The 26238-nt window shown below is 41.1% G+C and overlaps 1 long non-coding RNA gene across 2 annotated transcripts in view; it reads right to left on the bottom strand.

Moving 5' to 3' along the window:
* The window catches only part of LOC138745340 (uncharacterized), a 69442-nt gene that overhangs the window by 14722 nt on the left and 28482 nt on the right, over positions 1 to 26238 (bottom strand). Inside the window, exon 1 of one of the 2 annotated variants that reach the window (XR_011346190.1) lies at positions 3359 to 3405. The exons of the other annotated variant lie outside the window; for it this stretch is intronic. This is a non-coding gene — a long non-coding RNA (uncharacterized lncRNA). Of the gene's footprint in view, positions 1 to 3358; positions 3406 to 26238 lie in introns of those variants that run through there. 2 annotated transcript variants of the gene reach the window in all.

Below are 26238 nucleotides of genomic sequence, written 5' to 3' on the forward strand. Positions count from 1 at the left end.
TTAGGCTTTAAGAACATCTCCATCTCCAATGAAAGCTGTTGTTTAACCACAGACACCTTCCCCAGTCTTTATGGCCCATGCAACAGGGATGGAAGTCAACTTCATGTCTACAGAACTGATCCAACCAAATGAAAAGATGATGTCTTCTATGACCTAATATTTTGAAACTTTAAATGATCAATTTGCTGGTATAAAGGAAATAATGGCTGGTATGTGTGAATAAATTACATTTATTCTAGTTGATATTAATAAGAGTTTAACAGCAGTGGACACTGGACAAGATCAATTTAAGAAGATCGAAGACATTTTTATTGACTGTAAGGACAGTGGGGACCATTATGCGGAGAGAATGGATCATATTGAGGAGTTGTATACAGGCTAGGATGTCCAGAAGAGAGATTTGTTAAAAAACATTGATTCGTTAGAAAATCAAAGTTGTCGAATTAATATTAAGATAGTTGGTCTGCCGGAAGATATTGATGGTTCAGATCCTGTAAAATTATTTCTGGAAATGGATTCCAGAGATGTTGGGAGTCGAGACTTTTTAGATAGGGCTCATAGGGTGTGAAGGAGAAAACCTTTTCTGGGTCAAATGTCAAGAGCAGTTCTTTTAAGATGTTTGTGATATCAGGATAGAGAAATTATATTGCGGCTTGCAGTTCAGAAAGCTTGCCTTGATCAAAGCCCAATGATGGTTTAAGGCAATAGGGTTTTATTTTATCCTGATTTAAGTCAGGAGATTATTAAGTGATGCAAAGATTTTAATCTGGTCAAAGCAGTGCTGTGGAAGAAAGGGTATAAGTTTACTTTTCGGTGTCCGACGATATTTAAGGTGAATTATGGGCCAGATCAGTCTCAATGTTTTGAGAGTCCTTATGGTGCATTATCTTTTGCAAATTCCTTCCCAGATTTGAAGGAATTGATAGGGAAAATGCCCGAGGTTAAAATTGGGAAGGGAACAGGGAAAAGAATTAGAATCAGAATTGGTGAGTGATGTTGAAGATGAAGCTCAAGCTCAATGTGGGTGTTAACATTGGTATGTTTTAACGTTCGGTTGGGGGGTGGTGATTGACTCTGCTACTTCTAAAGCCATCTGTCAATTGTGGTATTAACTGCAGCTGGTCCACAGAGGGGGGTCCGACTTTTGTACTTGTAGATTTTTACATTTTTTACAGGGGTTTCTTATTGTTTGAAAGGGGGGTTTGGGTTTTTTAAAATATTTAATTGCTCTGTGAAGTGGCAATCTCAAGAAGAAATTAAGTTATGGCTCATTTCAATTTTGTGACCTTCAATGTTAAATGACTTAATAATCCGATGAAAATGAAGGGAATATTGGCATATATAAAGAAAATGAAGGTTGATGTTGCCTTTTTGCAAGAAACTCATTTGTCTGAGAAAGAACATATGAAATTGATGAGAGATTGGGTAGGACATGTTTTTGCATCTTCATTTAATTCGAAAGCAAGAGGTGAGTTGCTACTTTGGTTTCTAAGAAGATACCGTTTCAGTTGGAATCATTCTCTGCCACATTGGGTCGAGAGCTGTTGGTGAATTGTAAAATTTTTGCTGAAGCATGGACTTTGATGAATGTTTATCCACCCAATGAAAATAATGAAGACATTATTTCTGAAATTTTTTGAATCTGGGTCAAGCTAATGAAAATATTTTGGTTGGTGTGGAATTTAATTGTGTGTTGGATAAATTTCCAAAAACTGTACAAAGAACCAAAATGGCTAAATGGATGTTAGACTCAATGAAAGATTTGAATTTGGTGGAAATGTGGAGGAAGTTAATTCTGACAGAAAAAGACTTTTCTTTTTATTCACCCAGACATGATCCTTTTTTGAGAATCGACTTTTGCTTAACATCAGCACAATTACAGGGTAGATTTATACATGCAGAGTATATGAGTAGGATTTTATCGGATCATTCCTCATTGTTAAGTAGAAGTACACAATCCTTTTTCCAGACATCTAAAATCCGGAAAGCTCCAAACATCAGCAAGTGGGAGAGAGATGGCAGCGCGAGTCAGGCAGGTGAGGAGTGGAGCAAAAATATCAGTGTGACTGGAAGGGAGTGGGGGTGGATACAGCAGCATAATTTGGGTGGTCTTAAATCTGGCTTTCCAAAATCCAAAAAAATCTGAAATTCAGAACACAGTGACCCTACCCCCCCCAAAGGGATCTGGATAAAGGATTGTGCACCTGCACATGTTCTGGTTTGCATAATGTAGCGACCCCTTATCGGTGAAGGTTTAATGGGATGTTATTGAAGCAACCAAAGTTTCTAAGTTAAATCAAAGACCATATTCAATCTTATTTGCCAATTAATACATATTCAGTACAAAGTAAATTTGTTCTGTGGGATGCTTCAAAAGCTTATTTAAGAGGTCTGATAATCAATTATTCTGCAAGAATTAAGACGCAGCATTTGGCAGAGAGGCAAAATTTGGAGAAGGAAATAACAATTTGAGAGAAGGAATTCCAACGAAATTCGACTGTGGATAAAAAGACTTTTTTGATTCAGTTGAAACTGTTATAATATAATGCAAACATATAAATATGAAAAATTAATACAATGATCTAAATAGAATTACTATGAGTAAGGAGAAAGAGCGCATAAAGTTTTGCTTGGCAATTAAAGACTGAACAGGCATCAAGGACAATAAATGCGATAAGAAATAATATAAGAGTTACTTTTAAACCTCAGGAAATGAATGATGAATTTCACTCATTTTACCAGAATTTATATCCTTTTGATGTAAGTCAGGATGAGGAACGTGTTGAGTTTTTTTTAAGGTAGTTTGGAGTTATTGGTTTTGGACGATAAAGATAGGACAGAATTGGAAGTTCCTTTCAGTGATTTAGAAATTGAAGAAGCGATATTGAATATCACCTGGAGAAGATGGGTTTACAGGAGGATTTTATAAAGAATTTTATGAAGTCTTGTCTCCTGTTTTGATGGATGTTCTTAAACAAGCTACAGAAGAGCAAAAGCATTTCCAGAATACTTTTCTAGAGCTAGACTTAGTTAATGCAAAAAAGGAAGAGCCCCATTGAAAGTTGCCTCATATTGACCAATATCGTTATTAAATGTAGTTTATAAGATAGTAGCTAAGGTATTGGCTAATAGACTTGTGAAGTATTTATCACGTTTAATACATGTTGATCAAGCAGGTTTTATTAAGAATAGATTTTATTCTGAAAATATTGTTAGACTGTTGACGTTGATTCATGTGTCAAGACATTGTTTGAATCAATCAATGATAGTGGCATTAGATGCAGAAAAAGCCTTTGATCGAGTTGAAAGGTACTTTTTATTTAAATACTTGAAAGATTTAAGTTTGGACCTTTTTTACCTGGTTGGGTTAAAGACTTGTATAAAAATCCCTTGGTGAGGATGGTGACAAATGGACAAATTTCAGATACGTTTAATTTAACACGCTCCACTAGGCAAGGTTGTCCTTTGTCACCATTGGTGATAGAACCGCTAGCCCAAGCTATAAGACAAAATGATAAAATTAGTGGGATTAAAATAAAGGAAGAGAATATAACAAATCCAAATTTAACAAATCCTCAGTAATCGTTATGACATCTGCAAACCTGTTTGGTTCTTTTCTTTGGCTTGGCTTCGCGGACGAAGATTTATGGAGGGGGTAAAAAGTCCACGTCAGCTGCAGGCTCGTTTGTGGCTGACCAGTCCGATGCGGGACAGGCAGACACGATTGCAGCGGTTGCAAGGGAAAATTGGTTGGTTGGGGTTGGGTGTTGGGTTTTTCCTCCTTTGCCTTTTGTCAGTGAGGTGGGCTCTGCGGTCTTCTTCAAAGGAGGCTGCTGCCCGCCAAACTGTGAGGTGCCAAGATGCACGGTTTGAGGCGTTATCAGCCCACTGGCGGTGGTCAATGTGGCAGGCACCAAGAGATTTCTTTAGGCAGTCCTTGTACCTTTTCTTTGGTGCACCTCTGTCACGGTGGCCAGTGGAGAGCTCGCCATATAATGGAGAAATGTCTGGTTATAAGGTTACTCGGGATAAGAGGAAGATATTACCAATTACAGAGGAAGATTATCCTGCTTGTAAACAGATTACACAGCTTAGATGAAAAATGAAAATTAAATATTTAGAGGTAATTGTTGATGTGGATTATCAACATTTGTGTAAGTTGAACTATGTTTCTCTATTGATAAAATTAAAGCTGATTTAATCAAATGGAAAAACCTTCCTTTGACATGAATGGCACATGTGAATTGTATTAAAAAGAATAATTTTCCTTATATTCAATATCTTTTTCAATGAATTCCATGTTCGTGTCCAAACATATTTTTTAAAGAGTTATGCAGCAATCAGAATATTTTTAAAGAAAGGTTCATTGGCTAGAGTATTATTGCAAAATTTAACATGGCTATATGCATTAGGGACGACAATGGCTTCATTTTCAGAATTATTCATTAAATTATTAGTTAATTATCAGTTAAAATTTATTAATAGGATGTTCAATGTTAATCAACCTCCACACTGGGCTAAAATGTTATTATCACAGATTTCACATTTTATTATACATCAGTGTATATTTAGATGGACTCCTCGTCTTTTGCATTATTATAATGTGCCAGTATTATGACATGTATGTGATACTTGGTATAAAAGAAATCTGTCAATAGGAACTGGAGATAAGGTTTCATTACAAATTCCATCATATCAGGATAAATACATATCCTTCTCAATGAATAATCTGTGTTTAAAGATTTGCCAGATGAAAGGTATTCAAGTGTTAGCAGATTGTTTTGAAGATGGGATATTTTTTTTCCTATGTTAGGCTTCAGGAAAAAATTGAGGTACCGTTAAATTCTTTGCTTGCATATTTTCAAGTACATGCTCCAGTAGTGAAGAGTTTTGGGCGGGAATCGAACATGCCTAAGTTAACTAAATTTAAAAATTTAATTGTAAATTGGGCAGAAAGGGATTTATTTCAGAAATGTATTCTTTGTTGCAAGAGAAAATGGCCAAACTGGATTGAGATAAATCAAAGCTTAAATGGGAGAAAGATTTATCCTTAGAATTATCCCAAGAAGGATGGACTACTATGTGTGAAGATAGTGTGACTAAATTTGGTGAACTACAATTTTCTACATCAATTGAATGAAACACCAGAAAAGTTAAAAAGATATGGATTTAGTCATTCAGATTTATGTATTCATTGTGGGTCTCAAATTGGTACTTTTTTTTTCAATTCTGTCTGGTTGTGTGATAATGTAAGTCTTTTTGGATAAAAATTAAAGAGTTTAAGGCAGAATTATTGGAGACGACTTTAATGTTAGATCCACTGTTTTTTTTAAATGGGGTATATTACAACTTTAACAATGGGTTTAAGAATGGATAAATCTCAAATTGAGTTTATTCGGTTCACATTAGCATTGGTTGGGGAACGTATTGTTATTACGTGGAAAAATAATGTGGATTTAAATATGAATCATTGGCAAAATGAAAGCTTGTATTTGTTTGGAAAAGATAACATAATTTACGTGATAATTTTTTTATGTGAAGATGTGGTCTAAAATTTACAGTCTTTTGCCTCTCTTCCTTCTTAAAGAGTGGAGTAACATTTTCAATTTTCCAGTGCAGACTGGGCAGACAAGGATAGATGGACATTAAACATTAACATGGTGAGCAATTAGTGAAGCTATTCATTCAGATATACTGCTCACAACTAGGTAATTCCAAAACACCCAAGTTATAGGGTTCCACATGAGAGACGAGGCCAATAGCCGCAGAGATCAAGACAAAGCAGAATCATACACACCATTACTACCAAGATTTACATTAGTGACATATCAGAGTCAATGCGATACTTTAAGATTCGTTACAGCACAGTAACAGACACTTTAGGCCCACAAACCTGTGCCTCCCAATTCACCTTCAACACGCTCATACTTTTTGAACAGTGGGAAAAATCTGGACTCCCCTCCCCCACCCCAGGGAAAACCTGCACACACACATGGAGAACATAACTCCTCACAGAGAGAGTAGGATTTGAACCCCATCCCTATCACTAGCAGCGCAACAGAGTTGCGATTGTGCCATCCACTGTCAAACCACGTTGGATGGGAAGAAACTCAAATCAAGAAAGTCAATAAATGGAGAGCATCAATATTTCGTGAATTGGTACGGATTATTTCAGATTTTGAGAAAAGATGGATGGACAGTACTTTGCAACAACATAATGACAGTCAGTACAAAAGAAGCCACAGCAAGCTTGCATGGGAGCCAGGAAGGGAAAGGAGCCACTTTATTGAAATGGAGGCAAGAGAATGGTCTCAGGAGCAAGAACCCACGTGAGAGAAATTCTGGTTCATGAGCAAGTCACTAAAACCCAATGATACCTTCCAAAGTGCATTCCGATTTTGGAATACAAGGCATTCATCTCGACTTATTTCTCCAGTTTGGGCATTTTAGATCATTAATATTCCCCAGTATTCTTAAAAATCTGATGATGAGGTGTTACATGTGTTGCTATGAGGTGTAACAATGCAGCTCGTATTTGCACAGCAGATATAATAAGGGATCCACCCTTCCCCCTCTCCTACATAGTGTCTATTTAAGACAAACATTTTTCTCTCAATTTGCCCATAATCTGCAAAGAAATGATGATGAGATCACGAGATGTAGCAGTAGAATTTCATTCATCTTTTGATTTGATCGTCTAAACAAGCTTTAAAAAAAATTACAGAGCAGTGAGGGTCTGGGATGCATTGCTGGGGTGGAGGTGGGAGCTGGTACAATAAGGACATTCAAAACACTCTAAGATACATGGATGGAAAAATAATAGAGGGTAATGAGTGTGAGGTAGGGAAGGGTTAGATTTGTAACGGCACTGATATACCATAGTTTACAAACAATTAAAGAATACCCTCACTCGTTTCTTCCAGAAGACAATGCAGTCTTTATCCTCCTCAGACACTTTTCATTCTTCAACTCCCCAAAGACCACCCAGCCAAACCCTTTTGACTTTATCATTGGCTCAGTGCCACATTGTAATCCTGACACTCTCTCTCTACTCCTCCTGCATCCGAGATCCATCACCCATATACTGATGTTTAACACACCCACGCACATGGGCTATTCCTCCAGCGTGATGCTTCAATTACATCATCAGCGGCAACTGGCACCGTTCCCAAAGCAGGCAGATGCATCACCGTGACAGCCCCCTTCCCCCCCCCACCTCCAGCCTCCGATCCATGCAAGGAGGCGAATGAATGGAACTGTCCCCAGTGTAACAGTCTGGAGGGTTGACAGATCAGCCTGATCTCGTATGATACTGCAAGACAGGCAATGCAGGGGAACGACTGGTCCTTTCGCTCTGGCCCTGATGCAGAATGTGGACATTTGAAATAAACTGGCTTTAACCTGTTGATGGAAACAGTGTTACCTTTTCCATTCCTGTCAATCACAAAACACTATGGATGGTGCCATAAGACCCGCAAAGGACCATCGTAAATGGGCTAAAGTGGTTTACAAACAACATCATGTCAAAGAAACACACGAGTACAGTGTTGTCAATCATTTGGCACATCCACTGGAGATGATGCTGCCACATAGGAGAACATCAGAGTAATCTCATTTTCTCGAAGATGGTCAAGATAACTGACCTGTTCACGAGCACTGTGTCTGGACTCAGATTCACAAACTCAAATGGCAAGGTCAACATACAGTCATAGACTAGCTCTACCACTAAACATCCATGATCTGCCCTAAGAGCTGTAGTCATGCAAAGGAGAACCATGGGCAAACGTTCGCTCCATGTCGATGATTTGCCACCTGCTGTCAATGGTGCTTTCAATCGTCAATGAAAATGCTCAAAGACGCTGTTGGCCCTGAAATGCTTCACCATAATTCAGGTAGTGCCCAGAGGATCAGTGAGAGCTCAGATCAATGCTGACTCGAACTGAGACCCTCGATCTGTTGTAATCGTGCCCAGAACACCAAAAGATGGAATCCAATGATCCAAAAAAGTCCAAGCAATTGTCTCTGCAGAGATGCCGATGATAGGAATTTCATCCTGCCACCTGGTAGTCCTGTCCTCACCTGTGAGCAGAGAAGTACATTGCCGAGATGGCGGAAGTGGACCTTCCAAGCCACAAGGTGCACGTGCTGGAAATAGGAATCCAAAACAACAAAATCCCCTAGCTTGAATTTCATGTGCCTGGAGACTTTAGGGAGTTGACCCAGCAAGCAAGTCCTTGCCCATAATCCAACATTCTGTTTAACATGAAGCCAGGTAAGATGTTCCTTAACCAGTTTGATTGATGCTCTTCTACCAGGAAGAGATAGATTGTGAAGAGAAAATCTCCTGCCTCATAGCTGCCCACACAAACAGCCTAGTCCTTCCTGTTGGGGGAAAAAAATCACAGACCAACTTTTCAGCCGATTCATCCAGGGTCACATCTTGAAGATGGAGTCCAAAGTTGATCTGGTTACACCTGATGAAATCGGGATCAGTGCACCGTGCATGAGCCATGGCTTTGAAATTGATGTCAGTAGTTGTATGTAATGTCACACCTGGATAGTGCACCAACCACAGCATTTGCTTTCTCTCAGATGTCATGTGTGTCCGATGAAAATTGAAGGATGAAGTGCAAGTGCCGAATCTCCCTTGGCAAGTAGAGATAGAGTATGCATAAGAGGCTGGTGGTCTGTACAAATGGTCAAAGGATGACCTTCCAATAAAAAAGCTGAAATCTTGGATTGGAAATTGGGATTCATGAGGGAATTACAAAGAAACATTTCCAAATTGTATCATCTACTTCAAGAGGAATGTCCAAACCCAGACTTGAATAAATCAAAAGAAAGATGGGAATTGATTTGGGAACTGAAATTGACCCTTTTTGCTGGTCTGACATTTTTTGGGACAGTAATTAATGTTTTTGATAGATTAGTTAATTATAACTTATTCATCAATTATATTTAATGCCACATCAATTAATTTATTCCTAATTTTTCAAATTCATGTTTTAGATCTGAATCCCATCTTAAAATTGATTGTGGGGAAATGCAAAATTGTATTTCCTTAGCAAAGGTGACTTATAATATTAGAACTGGGTATGATACCTACTTCAAAATATGGAAACCATATTTAGATATGGGTTTGGATATCTAATGTATTCACTTCTCCACCCCACCACCACTTTTCTTTCATCTTAATGGTTGAACCTTATCATGTTGGTTTAATTCTACTATTTTATTAATATTCTGCCTTTCCTTTTGGGAGGGAATAGTTATCACAGTTGCTTTGCACCAAGATCTGTATTTTTTTAAAAGACTTTTTATCTCTTCTCACTTTTATGTACAGTACAACATTTATTTTTTTATTCTATTTTGATCACTGAAAGTATCATTTGGATACGATTCTATTATTATATTGAACTGTATACAAAACTATAAATATATTTTTTTTAAAAACTGAAATGTTTCACTGCGAGATAGATAGCTAAGAGTTCTTGCCCAAATGTACTATACTTTGCCTGAGCCGGTGACCGCTTGGCTGGAACAAAAAATGCCAAAGTTTACAATTGCCCACAGACTCATTGTTCGAACACTGGTCCCACAGCACTGACAGATGCATTTGTGGTAAGAGAGCAAGGCCTTGGGCATTTGATGTACAAGCTTAGTGGCATTTGTAAGAAAAGTGTTCACATCATGGAAAGCATACACGGCATCGTCTTTCAAAGTTAAGGTCTTTTTGAAAACAGACATCAGATCCTTTGAGTCGTTCAGTAAGAGGTAATAGAGATGCTGTGGCATTCACCAGGGAACAGCAATAAAAATTCCTCATACCTAAAAACCATCACAACTGGCCAAACGTAACGGAGGGAGGAAATTCTCAAATTTCATGCACTTTCCATTCATTAGGCAAAATACCATGTTGCATAAATCTAGGTTCCAAAAATACAAGATCAGAAGCTCTAGAAACACTTTCCTGGGATTGATCACGATGCCACATTCCTCAAGCCTCGGAAACAATGAGATAAGGTGGCTCTTGTGCTCCTCTTCATCCACACTTACAACCAGAATCTCCTTGATCAACACAAGCACCAAACAAACCCAAGGACAGTGAGTTTGTGGTCCATGAACCACTGGAATATCTGATCTGCTTTCCATAAACCGAATGGTATTCTCAGAAACTCAAACATGCCGAACGGGAGCATCACTGCTGTCTTTGTGACATCCGGAGACTCAAATGGAATCTAATAGTAAGCACGTTCTAGATCTATTTTAGCAAATGCATATTTGCCGTGGAGGTTTGCTGAGAGGTCTTGTAAATTTGGAATATTGTATCAGTCAAGCACGGTGGAATTGTTCAGGGGAAGATCATCTCTGCAAGGCCGCAAATCCCTAGTTTTTTTCAAAACCATATGCAACCGTGAAGCCCAGCAGCTGTCAGATCTGTGGACTACGCCCAACCCTTGACAATCCAATCTTGCGATTTTAAGATAATCTGGGGGTATTACGAGCCTGCGTCTCAGACCCTGCCTTTACAAGGTGGCTTATTGCATGTCTGTACACCATTACGATGGGGTCACAAGGAGAGGAAAACACGAGCAAGGCTTGGAAAGGGCAGGAATCAGGTTGAAGGCTTGTCAGGCAGCAGATGGCATTGGAAGGACAACAAATGCAGCTCACTTGCATTCAAGAGCTGCAGTCCACACAATGTTTTTTTCAAATACATCATAGAAAAATGTGACAAGAAATCCACTCCCAAAATGGAATTTGCCACATTTACAACTGAAAAACCACCCAAAAAGATTGCAAGACTGAAATGAAGCATGAGTAACCTGTGGCCATGTTTGAAAAAGAGAATCATTTGTGGCTGAAAGAACACATGACATATTAGAAAGACTATGTTCCTCAGGGATTGGAGGAAACGGCACTGAACCAAAGTGACAGATAATTTTGGAGTTTTACATAGAGATGGCAAACAAATAACCTACTCCAACAATTGCCTCGAATGTTTCCATTTTTCTCAGTTGCCTTCGATAATCTCTCTCAAATGAGAACAACATCCCAAGACAAAAGAACAGAACCAGGCCACCAGGCCCATTAAGTCTGCTCCGTAAATACACACTGAGCTACTCTTCACTACTTCCAATTTCCAGCCTTTTCCCCATATCCCTTCATGCCCTCACTAACGAGATACTTGTCTATTTCTTGTTTAAATACTCCCAGTGATCTGCCTTCCACTGCTGTATGAGGCAGTAAGTTCCACAGCTCCATGACACTCTGGTGAAAGAATTTCTTCCCAATCTCTATTTTGGATGGATAACCTCTAATTTTCTTGTCCTCAATTCACCCACCAAGGGAAACATCTTACCCGCATCCACCCTATCTAAATCTTTCAAAATACAAAATGTCTCCATGAGCTTTCTTCTTTAATTTCCGATACCCCAATGAATACAACCCAAGAGCTGTCAAACACTCCTCGTACATTATATTTTGTATTCTGGAAATCATCCTCATCATTCTCCTCTGCACCCTCTCCAACAACATCACATCCTTTCTCAGATAGGGGGCCCAAAACTGCACCCAGTACTCAAAAGGAGGTCTCACCAGTGCCCCATAGAGCCTCATTAACATCTCTTTACGCTTGTACACCATTTCTCATGAAATGAATGCCAACATAGCATTCGCTTTCTTCATAACCAATTTCACCCGGTCATTAACTTTTAGGTTTCCTTGCACAAGGACACCCAGGTCCCTTTGCACATCCAAGGTCTGAATTTTCATCCCATCCAAATAGTATGTTTCCTGTTTATTTCCACTGCCAAAATGTACAACTGTACATTTCTCTGTGTTAAATCTCATCTGCCATCAGTTTGCCCAGTTTCCTAATCTGTTTATATCCTTCTGCAACTTTACGGTTTCTACATTTCCTGCTCTGTCCCCTATCTTGGTGACCTCTGCAAATTTGGCCACAAAATCATTTAAACCACTATCCAAATCTTTATTTTTCCTTGGAATATATCTATCCTGCATTCCTTTTATTACTGCCACATGCCATTCCAGAATCTATCATCACTGAACCTGAAAATGTTTATTGTGATGAACATCTTCTAATAAATGTTCTGGGTTTAATTTTTTTAAATCTTGTTGTGGTTCCTTTTCATCACCTCTTTTGAAGCTGAATTCTCAAAAGTTTCCAAATATTTTTTCAGCAATAATTTTGTGGTACAGAGGATTACTCATCTTTCTTAGAGGTTAAAAGTTGCATTTTGATTTTGTTTTCTCAACTGAACATTGTACAAGGTGAAGGCTGATTAAAATGGATTCAGTAATGATGGCCTTCAAACTTTGCATTATTGCTGTGGCTACACAGCTTGAATGATAAACTGGTGTTTCTGCAGGGAATTAACTCACGGAAATATTCTAAATATATTCATTGGAGATAGACCTCTGTGAAAAGTTTACTGCCCATTGGCAACAATCCTTGAAGAGAGATGAATCATCACCCAACAGAGCAGCCCAGGAATAGGCCATTTGGTGAACAATGTCTGTGGTGACCATGATGCTCATTTAAATTAATCCCATCTGTCAGCACATGGTCCATACACATCACCCATTCCCTCTTGTTCATGTGCCCAACCAAATGCTTCTTAAATCGTGGCGATTTCACCACTATCCTGGCAGCGTGGGCCAGACCCCCACTGCACTGTGCAAAAACCTGCCTCACTTCTCTCCTTTTTCCCCTCTCATGTTCAATATAGGCATCGTAGTATTTTTACATGTCCCACGGGGTCGGGGGAAGAAGAAATCTATCTTCTCCAGGACTACAATAATTGGATAAATTTCAACCAGGCCATCACTCAGCTTCCAATCCTCCAGAGAAAACTATCCAAATTTGTCCAATCTCTCCTCAGAGCCAATGCTCTATCCCAAGCAACCCCCTGATAAACTCCTTTTGTCATGCAGCAACTAGAATTGCAGAAAACACTCAAAATGTGGCCTAATCACATTTATACATCATGTCCTGCTCAATGAAGAATAATTTCTTTAACACCCTACACTTGTGTTGCCACTTTCAAGGAGCTCGCGCTTGCACCCCAAGATCCCTCATTCCAACACGACTAAAAGTCCTCTCAAAGTGCAAGACACTTGTCCAGATTAAACTCCATCTGCCATTCCTCTGCCCACATTTATAAGTCATCTGGTTTGGAAAGGAAAATACGAGGGGGAACTGGGTGAATCAACAGGAGAGAGAGAAACATTTGGGGGTGGGGGTGTAGGCAGGTTACATGAACTTGGAAAATTCCATATTCATACCATCGATTCACAAATGCAATAAGAGATGGTTCCTCTGGATTTGACCTCACCCTGACAATGGAGGAGGCAGAAGACAAAGGTCAGTGTGGGAATGGAATGGAACTTAAAACATCTTGTGACCATGATCCACGATGGCCATTGTGATCCAAGTGGAGGCGCTCAGCCTATCTGTCATTTACTCTGCATTGGGTTTCCTGCCACAGAGTGCAAGGACATGGTTGGAGGAGGTGATCGTGAAACATCACCCTGCATGAGAATCCCTGGATGTTGGTAACTGATCTAGATTGCAGGAAAAAATGCCCGAGGACAGGGAGGAATTAGAAATCTGTAATTATTTGAAAGATGTTACTGCAAGATGTATCACCAATGAGTAGGAAAGCAGCTTCACTCTATTCTCCCTCTCAGAAAGATTTAGTTAATAAACAAAACAATCTTTCAGCACAGCCAAGGGCAAAAGGGCTCTTAATTTAGTCTTGCAATCAACAGACTTTGAAGATACCCACCGTAAAAGACTCAAAATTCAATTCTAGATTAACTTCTGGTGGAAGTATGAGAGCCATTGACTTGCTTAATCAGATTAGCCTTATTCTGAGTTTCCATTTTGACTTTCACACCATCAAATGCAAGCCGCAGTTTTTGATCCCCAAGTATTTTCTATCCTTACCCACTTTGCAACCACACCTACCTGAAATTGGAACAGAAAACAGCTAATTTTAACATGTATAAATCATATACAAAATAATTTACCCACATTTTCACATCACTGTAGCCACTGAGTGATAACTTGTGCCCATCAGGAAACTTCACCTGCCGCTAAAGGGTGATATTTACCTTGGTGTTACTGACTCTTTTCCAGTGTTACTTTCAGACATAAAGACATATTCAACATACACAATATTTCTTTTCTTACTGACCAGAACTATAAAGCATTGTGTAAAAAAGAGAAAATCTCGTCAACCAGGAGATACAAACTCCTGACTGCAATGTTGCTGTGCACATTTGCTACATTATTGAAGTCTCACAGAGCTTACAACAGATATTCAAAGTCAAGCAATAACAGAAATAACAGAATATTACGGCACGGTACAAGCCCTTTGACCCACGATGTGTTGATCTTGATATTTCTAACAAAAAAATAATACCCTGTAGCGGCTACTGCGGTAGATGCTACTAAATAAAGGCAAACACACACAAAGGTCGTCAACTCAAGACTGGTTTATTGCAGATATACACAGACCTTTTATTCCCTGCCTGTCATTGAGAATATTAGTGAACACCTTCTGGTCCACAGGACCAGCAGGTTAAAGCTACGAGCCATTAGTGCCCCATGCCTTTAGGCAGGGTCTTCACTGTACTTTGGTGTCCAGCACTCTTAGCCCGCGACGTGTCTGGTAACTCTGTGAACTGATGATGGTATTTTGTAATATCGCGCTGTGCGTCCGCTACAACCCTGTTTTTCTTTCACCCATGTATGCCTGTCTAAGAGTCTCTTAAATGCTCCTTACGTGATATTGTAATGGATAAATATATTTGGAGAATTTGGTAATATTTGGTATTTTGGTAAGGTTTAGAGTAGGTTACATACATACACACACATACATTTTAAAACATCTTATTTGAAAGACTGAAGAAATATTGAAGATCTCTGGAGAATGTTATGCACATTCACAAGTAGGTGTTAATCGAACTGATGTCATAAAATGAATGACCATTGTTTGGAAATGGAGCCAGGATGGCTACAAGTACCTTTCTGCAGGGTGCTTCCAGGAAAGTCACTTCTCGGTTTTGTTTATCTAACACTAGGTTAAGCAGAAGAAAGAACTCCTGTTGTTTGGAATAAGAGGAATGGAACTCTGTAGTAGCTTGTAGAAAGAAGTTACCATCTGGAAAACCCTAACGGGGCAAGGTTCATCAGGGAGACACTGAGGTGACTAATGGTGGTACCTCAATTGTGGAAATCCTGGAACAAATCTATCTCTAAAAACCCTACAAGAACTATCCTGAGCTGTAAACATTTACCTTTTGAGCACCAAATCCTGGTGAAATTTATACTCATTCCATTTTGTGCACAGCAGAATTGCCTGCATCCAGAGAACTTGGAAGAAGGAGAAGTGAGATTGAACTGTGAACCAAATAACTTTTCTTAAATTTAAACACATTACAAACATGTGCATTTAGAATTAATTTGGGTTAGTTAAGTATAGAGTTAAGTTAAAGTTAGATTCTATTTTCATGATTAAATTTGATTAAAAATAACTTCTGTTTTAAAAACCACTTGTCTTGGTGAATGTCTCTCGCTGCTGGGTTTTGGGATCCTATGGGCTCTTAACAATATGTGCTTGGATATTGACATTGGGCCTGTTCAAAGTAGGAAATGGCTTCTACCAGCAGGAGTTTCTATTTGATAAAAAAATATTGATAGGTGGCTGGCCACATACGTTTCCTAAAAATTAATACCCTCTCCCTCCCTAAACCACATTCAGCCCCGTGACATCTTTCTTCATTGCATTACTGGATCCACCAAGAACCTGACCCATTTCCCATCTCTCCTTGCAATGCCAATATGGCAGCTGCCATTAAGAACTGTCAAATCACATTTTAATTCAGCAAGTAACATGAAGGTTATCCTGACATCCTGCTTAAAAGGAAGGGTCAACAAACCTTCCAAATTTTGTCACTTCATTTTTATTTTGCTTCCCATGGGGCATTAGCAAAAATGTCCCATCCATTTGCTCACCAAATGATGAGTAAAATCATGATCCCTGTTCATGAAAACCCATAACATTCAACGTTACACAGATAATCTAGGAAGAATTCTGTAATAAAAGTGAATAAAAGATTGAAAGAATTTCCCCCTTATCAACGCTGAGATTGTAACGCATCAGGCAACTGGGCAAGCAAAAAAGGCCAAATCACTGCAACACTTAGACAGTCCAAGATGGCACAGAGTCCCCTTTACCACTGAGAAGGAGCCTGGGCCTAGCACCATGTGCGGGCTGAGATGCCCTTCACTTCTGCGTAGCGGCCAGCCAGCTGGAGAGTGATGCTGGAAGTCAGGGGTACGTCACCAGAAGTGAGCGGGACAGTGAGCACACGTGGGGAATTTAAACCAGTAAAGCCAGTCTTTGTTTTACACTCACCTTGTGGGGACGTCTCTTTATTTGGTAGCACTGCTGCAGCGGATGCTACAAATGGATAACTTCTTATTTGCTGCAACCAAACAGGTCTGCAAGATACACCAACCTAAATAAAAAACATGACCAGAAATCCCTGAGATCATAAATTCAAAAGGATTGGTGAAATCTTTACTCTGTTTTGTTAACACTAAAGTCCCTATATTTTTCAAGGCATTCGGACAAGTAACAGAGAAACATTACATTTTTAACACATGGTACTTCAGGATCAGAAGGATTGGAGCATTATTGTTCAACTTTAAAAAATAACATCTAACTTTATGAAGAATGTGATATTACAACAGGAAAAACGGATGGAATTAGGCACATTCTATGAGCATTGGGAAGCAAAAAATGGATTGGTTTTCCATCCCTTCCTCAGCGACCCAATGACCCCGACAGGTCCTCCCCGACCTGCGACCATAGTGTAGTCCAAAGGATCAATCAGACCCCACAATGGTCGCAAGTCGGCGTTTTGCCCCCATGCGAGGAGCCCTGAAGTCTTAGAGCCTATTTTTAAAATCAAATGATTTGACAAACGAGAACAGTCACAGGATTGAATTTGTGACTCAGGGTCCATTAGCTGGGGGCAGCCATCTTAATTTCTGTGCGCATGCGCCAATGGTCAGTTGCCGCTTGCGCAAAGGGTTCGCTTCGTCGCCCTCAATCGGCACATGCGTATCTGCAACATATGCGCGAACTCACCACGCATGCGCAAACCAGACTTGCCAATCACCTGCCCTCGCCCCTTCCCGCTGCAAGAAACCCCGAGGCCTCCAGCCTCGCCCTGTCGGCGGCATCAGGCCTCGCACCGACGCCTTGGCTCCACCAAAACACCCCGCCGGTACCAGCCGCTCCCGGGTGGGGCCCGCTGGGCTGCGGGTTGCCCGCTTTCCCTGGACCGCGCGGCTGTGGAATGTTCCGGCGCCTCCGCCAACTTCCTCCCATTCGCGCCCGCGGCTACACGATGGACCCCAAGCAGACGACGCCACCACAAATATCCCTCCTCCTCACAGCAAGAGCCAATCAGCCCGCGAACCCGCCCATCAATCCAACCCGACTTCAGCGTCCAATCCAATAGCGGCCTCACCGAATCAACCCATTGCCTCGCGCAACTGAAGCAACAAATCAGCGAGCGAGCGAATACACAGGTGAACCCAATCAGCATCAGAAGAGAAATCAAGCAGTCGAAGGATCAGAAGACCCTTCGGCCCTTCCACTTTTTACTAATCCAACAACAATCAAATCCTTGGGAAGCACAGGATCACTTTTGCCTGGCTCCAGGATTCCTCTGATCTCAAGCAATACATTGTACCCCAACTGCAAGGGAGATTATTTATTCTCAATCTTTCCTTCATATTTATTACCGCTTCCAATTTAATGTCTGCTACTTTTTTCAAAGTATCTACATCTAAGTTCAATGCATATGATCCCTCTACAAATGTGTATGGCAATAAACTCATCACAAGTCCATGGATCCCAATTTCAAATGAACCTTCCACAGGGGAGAGAATTCCAAGGATATTGCATTTTCAGTGAAGACATTTCTTAAAGTCCAAGCAGCTGATCGGTTATTGGGAAATTGTGACACTTGGTGTTCGGCTCCTTTGCATTATCCTCTCTCGATCCGTGCTGCTGTGTCCTCTCATAATGTTGGAAGGTCATCTCCCTTTTTACCAACGATCAAGAGATCCACATTCAAACTTTCCTTCTATCATCCGCTTAAAACAGGTGCTCCTGGTCCTTCCACCATTTAAAACGTACCGGGGGTTGTAGGTCATTGGTGTAATTGAGTGGTTGTGGCTCATAGGCTGAAAGGGCCTGTTCCCGGGCTGCATGTGTCAATCTAAAATCTCCATCTAAAATAATAGTCCAGCCTGTCATGAATTTTTTTAAGGATTCAACTCAAAAGAGTGGAACAGATAGAAAACTCCAAAACAGTCCTTTCGGCCCTTCTTTTCTGCTGGCCATGCTGCTTGCAAATAGTCCATATCCCTCTCAACCTTTTCATTCCACGGACCCATTCAACTCACATTACATTGTCAATCTCACGGCTTGTGGGAAGAAGTTATTTCCCTGTCTGGCAGCCTGATTTTGTTCCTCCATATCTCCTTCCTGATGGTACTGGGTCAAAGATGCTGTGCGCTGGATGTCTGTGGGTCTATTTACAGGCCCCATCCCTGGACAATCAGAGGCCCCTTGTCTCAAAGTCCCATCCATGTGGCCTCTCACTCAGCAATCCCTCGTCGGAACACAACTACCCCCTCCTTACCTACCTCTACCAGCCCTTAGTATCCTCATGACAGTTCCAGGCACCTGATATGTCGACCCTTGATGACCTGCGCCAGCTCTAATTTGGACCCTGCCTCACCTAAACCATTGGAATAACCAGCGCCTACTACCCTCGAGAGCCCGAGGGAATCTGCACCCTCAGCAGTGTCCTGCAGGTGCACCATCGAATGCCCTCCATCCCCATCCACGGGTTCCCTGCTGTTATCAGGCTCCTGGATGGACCCCACCCTGGCAAAACTACCCATATTTTCACTGATTCCTCTGTACCTCTACATTTCGTCCAGGGGTCAGCGTTGTGCTGTGGGACTGGTGGAGAACAAAGCACCAATATCAGGATACATGGAGCATTGGAGAGACACCCAGATCTGTGAGATGGGGACAGTGCAGAGACCCCCAGCTCCAGGAGACAGGGAGCAGCACAGAGACCCCCCAGTTCTGGGAGACCGGCTGAGTTATACACAAGTCTGGAAGTGGCTGGACCAGGAAGTATACAAATCTATGTTCCAGGGTAAACTGGAACAAAAGCGAGGAATGCACTTTGGTAAATCAGTCCGCTGTCCTCTTCACAGTCAGATCTGACTACCTGAAGGTGTCGGGGATCTGGCTTGGAGAGGCCGAGGCATGCAACAAAAAAATGGTCAGAGCCGATTGTAAAAGTCCACCAGAAACTGTGTCTGTGGGAATGACATTCCCTCTCAGTAATGGGGAAGAACCTGGTCATCAGGTGCAAGGTGCTCTCGGTACTGCTGCGTGTGATGCAGGCGTGGCCCATCCCACACACCTCTGCCCTGGCTATTACCAGAGCAGTTTCCCTCTTCATGTGGGGATCCAAAATGGATGGAGTGGGAAGGAGGTCCATGTACGTCACCAGACTATGGTGTTATGAGCCCAAAGGACCCCAAAACCCAGCAGCAATAGACATTCACCAGGACGGTAATTATATAAAGATAAGTTGTTTTTAATTATCTTTAAACATGAAAACAGAATCAAACTTTAACTTATCTCTATTAACTTAACTAACCTTAATCCCCTTCTAAGTCTAAGTGCACGTGTATGATGTGTGTGTAAATTTAAGAAAAGTTATTTGGTTCACAGTTCAATCGAACTTCTCATTCTTCCAAGTTCATTGGTTGTAGGCAATTCTGATACTGTGCATGGAATTGAACATGTATAAAGTTCATCAGGCTTTGCCACTCAGGAAAGTTCTGTAGGGTTTGCAGAGAGAGATTTGTTGTTACAGGATTTTGACAACTGATCTAACACCATTAGTCAGCTCAATGTGTCGCTGATAAAACTTGGCCCATCAGGGTTCTCCAGATGATAACATCTTTCTTTCAGGCTAGCACAGTGGTCCATCATGTTTCACTTATTCCGTGAGTAACTTAAGACAGCTAGCACTTCCAGCGAGCACCTAGGATTAGGTGGAGGTTAAACATGTGGCTCAAGGGGTGGAGTCAGAGACTGGGTTTCAAGTTCTTGAACAACTGGGACCTTTTTCGGGGAAGCTGGGACCTATACCATAATGATGCGTGGCATCTTAATCCCAGAGGGACCAGTCTCCTGGTGGGGACATTTTCTAGGGCTGTCAGGAGGGGTTTAAACTATTATGGTTGGGGACAGGGTTTCAAGTTAGGCAGGACGGTAGGGTGAGGGTTAGTAGGATAAGGAAAGAGACAAGTTTAAATAATTTGAGGGAGGAAAAGCAGGAAGTAGCAAACAGATGCTGCAGTGAAAATTGTGAGAATGGTAGAGAGGAGGATATGCAGAAGGTAGGATGTTGGAGATCCCTGAGTTGTATTTATTTTAATGCCAGGAGCGTAGTAAGGAAGCTGGATGAGCTAAAGGTGTGGATTGACATGTGGCATTTTGATGTGTGGCCATTAGCGAGACATGGTTGAAAGAAGGTTGTGACTGGCAGTTGAATGTTCCAGGATTTTGCTGCTTCAGATGTGACAGAGTTGGTGGATTAAGAGGGGGAGGTGTGGCATTACATGTCAAGGAGGATATTACAGCAGTGCTGAGGCAAGATAGATTGGAGGGCTCGTCAAGAGAGGCAGTGTGGGTAGAGCTGAAAAATAAGAAGGGTGAGGTTACTATTTTGGGGATTATTAAAGGCCTCCAAATGGGGAGAGGGAACTAGGAGAGCAAATGTGCAAGGAAATAGGTGAGATATGCAGGTAAAATAGGGTGGTGTTGGTTGGGGATTTCAATTTTCCAAATATTGATTGGGAAATGCAGTCAGTAAAAGGGCAGGATGGCTTAGTATTTATGCATTGTGTTCAGGATTGCTTTTTGCAGCGATATGTTGAGACGCCAACTAGAGTGGGAGCAGTGTTTGATCTGTTGTTTGGGAATGCAATGGGGCAGGTGACGGAGGTGAGCGTTAGGGAGAACTTCGGATCCAGTGATCATTTTGACATACTCTTAAAAACCTTAAAAGGGAAATTAGAAAGGCAAAAAGAAGGGATGAGGAGTCCATAGCTAATAAGGCAAAGGTGAATCCTTAGGGTTTTTACTGATATGTGATTTCCACTGGATGATGGGACTAGTGAACTATGTCAGGAACCGTATGAGATGGAGAAATATTGAACAATTTTTTTCTCGTCTGTATTCACGAGGGAAACAGACATTGGGCTATACGAAATGAGAGAGGCAAAGGGCTTAGTTATGGAAAGGATAGGGATTAGTAAAGTGAGAGGTTTGGAGCTTCTTGGGTCAATTAAAGTGGATAAGTCTCCTGGTCCTATGTGCTTTTTCCCAGGACTTTAAGGGAGGTCAGGGAACAAATAGCGGGGGCACTGACAGCGATTTTTCAAAGATCACTGGAGGAGGGTGTGGTGCTGCGGGATTGGAGGGTTGCAAATCTAGTTCTGTTGATCAAAAAAGGCAGTAGGTGAAGGCCAAGTAATTATCGGCCAGTAAGTTTGACTTCCGAATGGGGATGGTTATGGATGGTATACTTCAAGATAGTATGTACAAATATCTGGATAGGCAGGGATAGGTCAGGGGCACCCAGCATGGGTTTGTGAAGGGAAAGTCATGTTTGACGAATCTTGTTGATTTTTTTGAAGAGTTGACAAGAAAAGTGGATGAAGGTAGGGTGGTTGATGAGATCTATTTGAATTTTAGTAAGGCTTTTGATAAGGTTCTGCATGTAAGGTTATTTAGGAAGGTTCAGTCATTAGGGATTAATAGAGAGTGAGATGGGTTCAGAGGTGGCTGTAAAACAGACAGTAGAGAGTCATGGTGGACAACTGTCTGTGAGGAGAGAAGCCTGTGACGAGCGGTGTGCCTCAGGGATTGGTGCTAGGTCCCCTGATGTTTATCATTTATTTTCTTGATTTGGATGAGTGGGTGGTTAACTGGGTAATCAAATATGCAGACGATACAAAAATAGGGGGAGTGGTGGATAGTGAGGTAGATTTTCTTGGGATGAAGAATTTGGTTTGTTTGGAAAAGATGGCAGATGGAATTTAATGTTGACAAGTGTGAGGTGCTGCATTCCGGAAAAAATAATATAAATAGAACATATGCATTAAGGGGAGGGGGTCGAGGAATGAAGAGGAACAGAGCGATCTTGGAGTTATGGTACAGAGTTGACTGAAGGTGGGTTCCCAGATAGACAGGGTAGTTAAGAAGGCATATGACATGCTGGACTTCATAAGTCATAGCATAGGCTAGAGTGCAGCTGTTTAAGGCATTGGTGAGGCCATGTTTGGAGAATTGTGTTCCGTTCTGGTCTCCAAATTATAGGAAGAATATAGATAAGGTGGAGAAGGTGCAGAGAAGATTTATAAGAATGTTGCCTGGCTTACAGCATCTGGATTACAGGGAGAGTTTAAAGAGACTGGGACTTTATTCATTGGGACGTAGACGAATGAGAGGGGACAATATAGGTATTTAAAATTATGAAAGGAATATATAGACGAGACATAGACAGACACTTTCCTGTGAGGGAAGGGAAGGTTGGAACAAGAGGCCATGAGTTAATGGTAAGGAGGCAAAACTTCTGGAGAAATTTTAGAGGATGCTTCTTCACTCAGAGAGTGGAGGCAGAATGAAATGATCTTCCGAATGAGATAGTTGCGGCCGGGTTCCTTCTGTCATTTAAGAGAAGGTTGGATGTGTACATGGAGGTGAGGGGGTTGGAGGGATATTGGCGGAGATCGGGAGGATTGAGCTAGTAGAGTTGTTCTAGTGAACCGGTGCAGTCTCAAAAGGCCGACATGGCCAGTTTCCGCTCTGTAAATGGTTATATGGTTACATGGTGACACAGTTTTCATTTCAATGTCCCATCTCTCGTTACACAACTCTCTGATCTCCACGTTCATGCTGCACTTTTCTTCACTGCTGTTATGGCTGGACTCAGAAAGTATCTTTGATATTTATCCAACTTCAGTTTTGTATCTGCTTCATATCTCTGACCAAGCACAAATATTCTCAAATCCTTTTGTATTTTAATCTTCATAATTTGTCCTAATAATAGACTGAAATCCTTCCACTTTTACACAGGTCCAAACCAAATGGAAAGAAAGTTCCGATCACCTGATTACGTTGAAAACATTTCTCGGAATAACTGGAGATAAGTCCATTTCATTTATATGGAGTATAGCAGAATTGATGTGGAGAATTGTATTTTATATCTGGCATTAATCATATTTGTAACACTCTTGACACAATCTTGACCCTATTTCTTCTTGAATTTGTACATTTCAATCTTCACACCACACTGAACAGCTTCTTTCTGAAATCGTCACATCCAAGCCCGACTCCCATCTTTATCCTGAACTCTGCTATCCTGGTTTTGGATTTTCTCTCTGGAGAGCATCATATATTTCATTGATAAATTTGGGTGTATTCCCCATCCAACTCTTTGTTCCATTTCACTAATTTTAGGTGGGGTCAATGTTGGTCCCCATCTTTCTCTTAAGAACGATCTAAGTGGGAGAAAACAGAAGAAGGTCCCACTGGCCACTCCTTATTTGTGTTTAATTGTTTGAAGAATTTCTTCCATGTAGCATCTTCAAAATATCTTATACTCTGTCATAACATAAATTTAATATTCTATGGCCTCTGATCATAGGCAATAACACATTTTGACATACTTTGCTTCCCCTCCTCCATTGTTGTCAGATTCATGTGGGTCCCACAGGTTAAGAACCAGACCAAAGCAGAGGTACAAAGCACACGATTATTTTGGAGATGGAAACAGGACAACAGGGTTGATATGTTAGGCAAGCCTCTACACTTCTCATTAGGAGGGAGAAACCGACAGAGATGGGGAAATTACATGAACATACACATTCAACATTCAGGATCAAGGTGATAAAAGGTGAGGAGGAATGCAGTGGTCATTGGGGACTCCATTGTCAGAGGTACAGACAAGAGATTCTGCATGGCGTGCTGCCTCCCTGGTGCATGGGTACGGGATATCTCAAATTGGGTCCAGAGTATTGTGAAAGGAAAGGGTGAGCAGCCTGATGTCTTGGTACATGCCTCATTGGGTACTAATGACATAGATAAAAAGAGGGAAGAGGTACTAAAAAAAGATTACAGCGAGATGGGACAGAAGCTAAGAAAAAGGACCGTCAGGGTGGTGATCTCTGGATTGCTACCTGTGCCAAGTGCAACTGAGGACAAAAATGGAAGGTTAAGATAAATGAATGTGTGGCTGAGGGGCTGGTGTAAAAGACAGGGTTTTGGCTTCTTGGATCATTAGGGTCTCTTTTGGGGAAGGCATAACATTTACAAGAAGGATGGGTTACACCTAAACCCAAAAGGGGTCAATATATTGGCAGCTATGTTTGGTACAGCCGTCGGATGCAGTTTAAACTAATTAGGCAGGGGGATGGGAACCTGTATGATAGGGCAAAGGACAGGAAAGATAAAATAGGAAAAGTTAGGTTGGGCAGCGAAAGTAAAAAAAAAATCAGAAAGAGCAGGGAAGGTAAAAAAAGCAAATTTGAAGGCTTTATATCTTAATGCAAGAAGCATTCGGAACAAGGTAGATGAATTGGCTGTGGAAATTGAGACAAACAAATACGATTTGATTGGGATTACAGAAACATGGCTGCAAGGTGGGCAAGCCTGGGAACTTAACATCCCGGGGTATACAATATTTAGGAGGGATCGGCAAGAAAGAAAAGGGGGTGGGGTAGCATTGATGGTGAGAGAAGGGACCGACAGGATTGACAGAAAGGATATTAACTCGGAAGATATCGAATCTATATGGGTAGAACTAAGGAATAGCAAGGGGTGGAAAACGTTAGTGGGGGTGGTATATAGGCCTCCAAATAGTAATGTAGAGGTGAGGGAAGGCATAAAAAGAGAAATTAGAGAAGTGTGCAATAAGGGAACAGCTGTCAGAATCTTTAATTTACATATTGATTGGACTAGCCAAATTTGTAAAAATACTGAGAAGGAGGAATTCCTTGAATGTTTACGGGACGGTTATCTAGACCAATATGTTGAGGAACCAACTCGGGAGCAGGCCATTTTAGACTGGGTATTACGCAATGAAAAGGGGCTAATCAGCAATCTTGTTGTACGAGGTCCTTTGGGTAGGAGCGATCACAATATGATCGAATTCACACTCGACATGGAGAGTGAAGAAATTAAAACCGAGACTAAGGTCCTGAATTTAAATAAAGGGGATTATGATGGTATGTGATGGGAGTTGAGTAAGATTGATTGGGTGGTGTTTATGGGGGGGGGGGGATTGACGGTGGATAGACAATGGAAAGCATTCACAGATCTAATGGAAGAATTGCAGAAATCGTTTATACCAGTTTGGCATAAAAATAAACCAAAAAAGGTGACTCAACCGTGTATAACAAGGGAAATTAGAGACAGCATTAGGTCCAAAGAGAGAGCATAGCAATTGGCCAAAAAAGTACCAAATCCGAAGACTGGGAACAGTTCAAGATGCAGCAAAGGAGGACAAAGGGATTAATCAAGAGGGTAAAAATAAATTACGAGAGTAAGCTTGCGGCAAACATAAAAACCAACTGCAAAAGCTTTTATAGATATGTCAAGAGGAAAAGATTGGTGAAATCCAGAGTAGGTCCTGTTAGAATTAGAAGTACCTTTAAAGAAATTGCTTGAGACAAATATTGAGAACAAAGAACATTTATTACAACAACAATGCAAAGTTGGGTGCTTCCCCTTACCCTGGGAATACACACATACACTGGGGCTCACCCAACTTTTATACAGTAAATTTCAGTATCAGAATACCCTCCCCCTTACATTCTTCTGCCCCCTGGATGGGTTTGGCAGAGGCAATCCTTCCTGCCTCCGTGCAGTTTCAGTACACTTGGAGGACCAGGGGGTATCCTGTCGGTGTCTTCTTATGCCATTATTCTCATTGTCCTTATTCACATCCTAGCCCTTGTCCTCATTCACACCTTCCCGACTCTCAGGGCTACAGTCCCTTCATCTGCAGGGTTCGTTAATCTTGTCTAGG

Source organism: Narcine bancroftii, chromosome 11 (genome assembly GCF_036971445.1).
Source record: "Narcine bancroftii isolate sNarBan1 chromosome 11, sNarBan1.hap1, whole genome shotgun sequence".
In the NCBI taxonomy this organism is placed as follows: domain Eukaryota; kingdom Metazoa; phylum Chordata; class Chondrichthyes; order Torpediniformes; family Narcinidae; genus Narcine; species Narcine bancroftii.